The following is a 6,810-nucleotide window of genomic DNA, read 5'->3' on the forward strand; positions in this document are numbered from 1 at the left end:
ACTGGGCCTAAGTAGGAAACGATGACGTAGTGGATTTCACCGGCGATGTTGCCATCTCCCCTTAGCTACACCTCGCCGGTCTCCTTACAGTGCCAGACTAGACCAAGCTGGTGGATGGCCGATGGATTCAACGCACGCCGGAGGATAGCTGGTGGATGGCCGATGGATTGAACCACGCCGGAGGATGGCTGTGGATGGTCGTGGATTAAACGCTCCCGAGGATGGCCGGTGGATTAAACGCACGCCAGAGGATGGCTAGTGGATGCCCGATGGATTAAACGCACGCCGGAGATGGTGATGGATGGCAGATGATTAAACGCACGCCGGAGGATGCTAGTGGATGGCCGATGGATTAAACGCACAACGAGGATGGCCGATGGATAAACGCACGCCGGAGGATGGCTGTGGATTGCCGATGGATTAAACGCACGACGAGGATGCCGATGTATTAAAAGCACGCCGGAGAATGGCTGGTGATGGCCGATGGATTATACGCACGCCGGAGATGGCCGGTGGATTACCGCGCCCGGAGATTTTGGTGATGGCCGATGTTTAAACGCACGCCGGGGATGGCCGGTGGATTAAACGCACGCCGGAAAATGGCTGGTGGATTGCCGATGGAGTAAACGCACGCCGGAGATGGCCGGTGTATTAAACGCACGCCGGAGAATGGCTAGTGGATGGCCGATGGATTAAACGCACGCCGGAGGATGGCTGGTGGATGGCCGATGGATTAAACGCACGCCGGAGGATGGCTAGTGGATGGCTGATGGATTAAATGCACGCCGGAGGATGACCGGTGGATTGAACGCACGCCGGAGGATGGCTGGTGGATGGCCGATAAATTCAACGCACGCCGGAGGATGGCCGGTGGATGGTCGATGGGTTAAACGCTCGCCGGAGGATGGCCGGTGGATTAAACGCACGCCGGAGAATGGCTGGTGGATGGCCGATGGATTCAACGCACGCCGGAGGATGGCCGGTGGATTAAATGCACGCCGGAGGATGGCTAGTGGATGGCCGATGGATTGAACGCACGCCGGAGAATGGCTGGTGGATGGCCGATGGATTAAACGCTCGCCGGAGTATGGCCGGTGGATTAAACGCACGCCGGAGGATGGCCGGTGGATTGAACGCACGCCGGAGGATGGCTGGTGGATGGCCGATGGATTAAACGTTCGCCGGAGGATGGCCGGTGGATTAAACGCACGCCAGAGGATGGCTAGTGGATGCCCGATGGATTAAACGCACGCCGGAGTATGGCTGATGGATGGCCGATGGATTAAACGCACGCCGGAGGATGGCTAGTGGATGGCCGATGGATTAAACGCACGACGGAGGATGGCCGATGGATTAAACGCACCCCGGAGGATGGCTGGTGGATGGCCGATGGATTATACGCACGCCGGAGGATGGCTGGTGGATGGCCGATGGATTAAACGCACGACGGAGGATGGCCGATGTATTAAACGCACGCCGGAGAATGGCTGGTGGATGGCCGATGGATTATACGCACGCCGGAGGATGGCCGGTGGATTATACGCACGCCGGAGAATGGTTGGTGGATGGCCGATGGATTAAACGCACGCCGGAGGATGGCCGGTGGATTAAACGCACGCCGGAGAATGGCTGGTGGATGGCCGATGGATTATACGCACGCCGGAGGATGGCCGGTGGATTAAACGCACGCCGGAGAATGGCTGGTGGATGGCCGATGGATTAAACGCACGCCGGAAAATGGCTGGTGGATGGCCGATGGATTAAACGCACGCCGGAGGATGGCCGGTGGATTAAACGCACGCCGGAGAATGGCTGGTGGATGGCCGATGGATTCAACGCACGCCGGAGGATGGCCGGTGGATTAAATGCACGCCGGAGGATGGCTAGTGGATGGCCGATGGATTAAACGCACGCCGGAGGATGGCTGGTGGATGGCCGATGGATTAAACGCACGCCGGAAGATGGCTGATGGATTAAATGCACGCCGGAGGATGGCCGGTGGATTGAACGCACGCCGGAGGATGGCTGGTGGATGGCCGATGGATTCAACGCACGCCGGAGGATGGTCGGTGGATTGAACGCACGCCGGAGGATGGCTGGTGGATGGCCGATGGATTAAACGTTCGCCGGAGGATGGCCGGTGGATTAAACGCACGCCAGAGGATGGCTAGTGGATGCCCGATGGATTAAACGCACGCCGGAGGATGGCTGGTGGATGGCCGATGGATTATACGCACGCCGGAGGATGGCTAGTGGATGGCCGATGGATTAAACGCACGACGGAGGATGGCCGATGGATTAAACGCACGCCGGAGGATGGTTGGTGGATGGCCGATGGATTATACGCACGCCGGAGGATGGCTGGTGGATGGCCGATGGATTAAACGCACGACGGAGGATGGCCGATGTATTAAACGCACGCCGGAGAATGGCTGGTGGATGGCCGATGGATTAAACGTTCGCCGGAGGATGGCCGGTGGATTAAACGCACGCCAGAGGACGGCTAGTGGATGCCCGATGGATTAAACGCACGCCGGAAAATGGCTGATGGATGGCCGATGGATTAAATGCACGCCGGAGGATGACTGGTGGATGGCCGATGGATTAAACGCACGCCGGAGGATGGCTGATAGATTTCCGATGGATTAAACGCACGCCGGAGGATGGCTGGTGGATGGCCGATGGATTAAACGCACGCCGGAGGATGGCTGATGGATTAAATGCACGCCGGAGGATGGCCGGTGGATTGAACGCACGCCGGAGGATGGCTGGTGGATGGCCGATGGATTCAACGCACGCCGGAGGATGGCCGGTGGATTGAACGCACGCCGGAGGATGGCTGGTGGATGGTCGATGGATTAAACGCTCACCGGAGGATGGCCGGTGGATTAAACGCACGCCAGAGGATGGCCGGTGGATTGAACGCACGCCGGAGAATGGCTGGTGGATGGCCGATGGATTAAACGCTCGCCGGAGGATGGCCGGTGGATTAAACGCACGCCGGAGGATGGCCGGTGGATTGAACGCACGCCGGAGGATGGCTGGTGGATGGCCGATGGATTAAACGTTTCGCCGGAGATGGCCGTGGATTAAACGCACGCCAGAGGATGGCTAGTGGATGCCCGATGGATTAAACGCACGCCGGAGGATGGCTGATGGATGGCCGATGGATTAAACGCACGCCGGAGGATGGCTAGTGGATGGCCGATGGATTATACGCACGCCGGAGGATGGCTAGTGGATGCCCGATGGATTAAACGCACGCCGGAGGATGGCTGGTGGATGGCCGATGGATTATACGCACGCCGGAGGATGGCTGGTGGATGGCCGATGGATTATACGCACGCCGGAGGATGGCTAGTGGATAACCGATGGATTAAACGCACGACGGAGGATGGCCGATGGATTAAACGCACGCCGGAGGATGGCTGATGGATTAAACGCACGCCGGAGGATGGCTGGTGGATGGTCGATGGGTTAAACGCTCGCCGGAGGATGGCCGGTGGATTAAACGCACGCCGGAGGATGGCTAGTGGATGGCCGATGGATTGAACGCACGCCGGAGGATGGCTGGTGGATAGCCGATGGATTAAACGCTCGCCGGAGGATGGCCGGTGGATTAAACGCACGCCGGAGGATGGCTAGTGGATGGCCGATGGATTGAACGCACGCCGGAGAATGGCTGGTGGATGGCCGATGGATTAAACGTCCGCCGGAGTATGGCCGGTGGATTAAACGCACGCCGGAGGATGGCCGGTGGATTGAACGCACGCCGGAGGATGGCTGGTGGATGGCCGATGGATTAAACGTTCGCCGGAGGATGGCCGGTGGATTAAACGCACGCCAGAGGATGGCTGGTGGATGGCCGATGGATTATACGCACGCCGGAGATGGCTGGATGGATGGCCGATGGATTAAACGCACGACGGAGGATGGCCGATGGATTAAACGCACGCCGGAGGATGGCTGGTGGATGGCCGATGGATTATACGCACGCCGGAGGATGGCTGGTGGATGGCCGATGGATTAAACGTTCGCCGGAGGATGGCCGGTGGATTAAACGCACGCCAGAGGATGGCTAGTGGATGCCCGATGGATTAAACGCACGCCGGAGAATGGCTGATGGATGGCCGATGGATTAAACGCACGACGGAGGATGGCCGATGGATTAAACGCACGCCAGAGGATGGCTGGTGGATGGCCGATGGATTATACGCACGCCGGAGGATGGCTGGTGGATGGCCGATGGATTAAACGCACGACGGAGGATGGCCGATGTATTAAACGCACGCCGGAGAATGGCTGGTGGATGGCCGATGGATTAAACGCACGCCGGAGGATGGCCGGTGGATTAAACGCACGCCGGAAAATGGCTGGTGGATGGCCGATGGATTAAACGCGCGCCGGAGGATGGCCGGTGGATTAAACGCACGCCGGAGAATGGCTGGTGGATGGCCGATGGATTCAACGCACGCCGGAGGATGGCCGGTGGATTAAATGCACGCCGGAGGATGGCTAGTGGATGGCCGATGGATTAAACGCACGCCGGAGGATGGCTGGTGGATGGCCGATGGATTAAACGCACGCCGGAGGATGGCTGATGGATTAAATGCACGCCGGAGGATGGCCGGTGGATTGAACGCACGCCGGAGGATGGCTGGTGGATGGCCGATGGATTCAACGCACGCCGGAGGATGGCCGGTGGATTGAACGCACGCCGGAGGATGGCTGGTGGATGGCCGATGGATTAAACGCTCGCCGGAGGATGGCCGGTGGATTAAACGCACGCCGGAGGATGGCCGGTGGATTGAACGCACGCCGGAGGATGGCTGGTGGATGGCCGATGGATTAAACGTTCGCCGGAGGATGGCCGGTGGATTAAACGCACGCCAGAGGATGGCTAGTGGATGCCCGATGGATTAAACGCACGCCGGAGGATGGCTGGTGGATGGCCGATGGATTATACGCACGCCGGAGGATGGCTAGTGGATAACCGATGGATTAAACGCACGACGGAGGATGGCCGATGGATTAAACGCACGCCGGAGGATGGCTGGTGGATGGCCGATGGATTATACGCACGCCGGAGGATGGCTGGTGGATGGCCGATGGATTAAACGCACGACGGAGGATGGCCGATGTATTAAACGCACGCCGGAGAATGGCTGGTGGATGGCCGATGGATTAAACGTTCGCCGGAGGATGGCCGGTGGATTAAACGCACGCCAGAGGATGGCTAGTGGATGCCCGATGGATTAAACGCACGCCGGAGGATGGCTGATGGATGGCCGATAGATTAAATGCACGCCGGAGGATGACTGGTGGATGGCCGATGGATTAAACGCACGCCGGAGGATGGCTGATAGATTTCCGATGGATTAAACGCACGCCGGAGGATGGCTGGTGGATGGCCGATGGATTAAACGCACGCCGGAGGATGGCTGATGGATTAAATGCACGCCGGAGGATGGCCGGTGGATTGAACGCACGCCGGAGGATGGCTGGTGGATGGCCGATGGATTCAACGCACGCCGAGGATGCGGGGGTGTGGTCGATGGTTTAAACGCCGCCGGGAGTATGGCCGGTGGATTAACGCAGGCCAAGCGGATATGAGATGATCGATGAGCCGATGGATTAACGCACGCCGGGGATGGCCGGGATAGGAGCGGCATCGAAGTAAGAGAGAGAGGAGAGCAGAGATGAGAGAGAGATGAGACGGGAGGCGACGAGAGAGAGAGAGAGAGATAGAGAGAGAGAGAGAGACGAGAGAGCGAGAGAGAGAGAGAGAAGAGAGAGATGAGAGCGAGAGAGAGAGAGAGAGAGAGATTGATTGATTGATTGATTGATTGATTGATTGATTTTAATTATGCCATAGTCAAGACTTTAGGCAAATAATGAATAACAATGTACAAACAAAATAACCAGTTCCGCGTTCCGCCAACCTCGCGAGAGGGCGAAAACGATAGTAGTGGAGGGGAGACAGAGGTACCGCTCCCTACAATTGCGTGGCCACCGTCGAGTTTCCCCACTACACATCTAGTGAGTTCGTGATCCAGGGAAGCCGAGCTCTCCCGCTGCTGCGCCACTACTACAGTCTCTTGTCTAACACACACACACACACACACTGGTGCATCTACGCGTTAGCTTCGCGTGTAGTTTTTAGTTGCGTCATACTCGTTATTCACGAGTCTCCTGTACAATAGTGATACTAATAAACCTTTTCTTGTAGCCTTATTAAAAGTGCATTTTATTACCATAAACCGACGGAACATAATTGCTGTAGCGGCAATTCGCTATAACAATTGAAATTAGTTTGGCGACCTCGTGCAGGAAAGTGTGAAATTAATCTGAAGGGCATTACATTATCGATGGTTAATATTACCGACAGCAATAAAAATATCAATCGTAAATATCCTGGTTATCAGAATTAATATGTTGCAAATTGCAAAAGTTTGAATTATTAATTCTCGATAATAGAATGTGTGAATACATAATCGGATAAATGATAGCGCTAATTGGCCGATATTAAGGAATTTATTTTGATCTCTTAAACAAAGAAAAAGTAAATTTATTTTAATCTTTTTTGTAAATTGCAAAAATTGAAATTGAGAAATCGACAAATTATCAGGAAAGTATATAGAGAAAAAGTAAATTAATTGTGAAATTTTAAGATGTTCTATAAGTAAAGTGAATATTATACCGCTCAAAGTGGTTGCGCATATTTGTATGTATATGTAGATAAAATAAAATTCTAATTATTATATTAAAATATAGGTATGTCACGTATAAACAATTTATTTTTAAACTATG

The sequence above is a fragment of the Temnothorax nylanderi genome, unplaced genomic scaffold (assembly GCF_030848795.1).
Source record: "Temnothorax nylanderi isolate EJ_2023f unplaced genomic scaffold, tnyl_v1.0 TNYL_tig0004_pilon, whole genome shotgun sequence".
Taxonomy (NCBI): domain Eukaryota; kingdom Metazoa; phylum Arthropoda; class Insecta; order Hymenoptera; family Formicidae; genus Temnothorax; species Temnothorax nylanderi.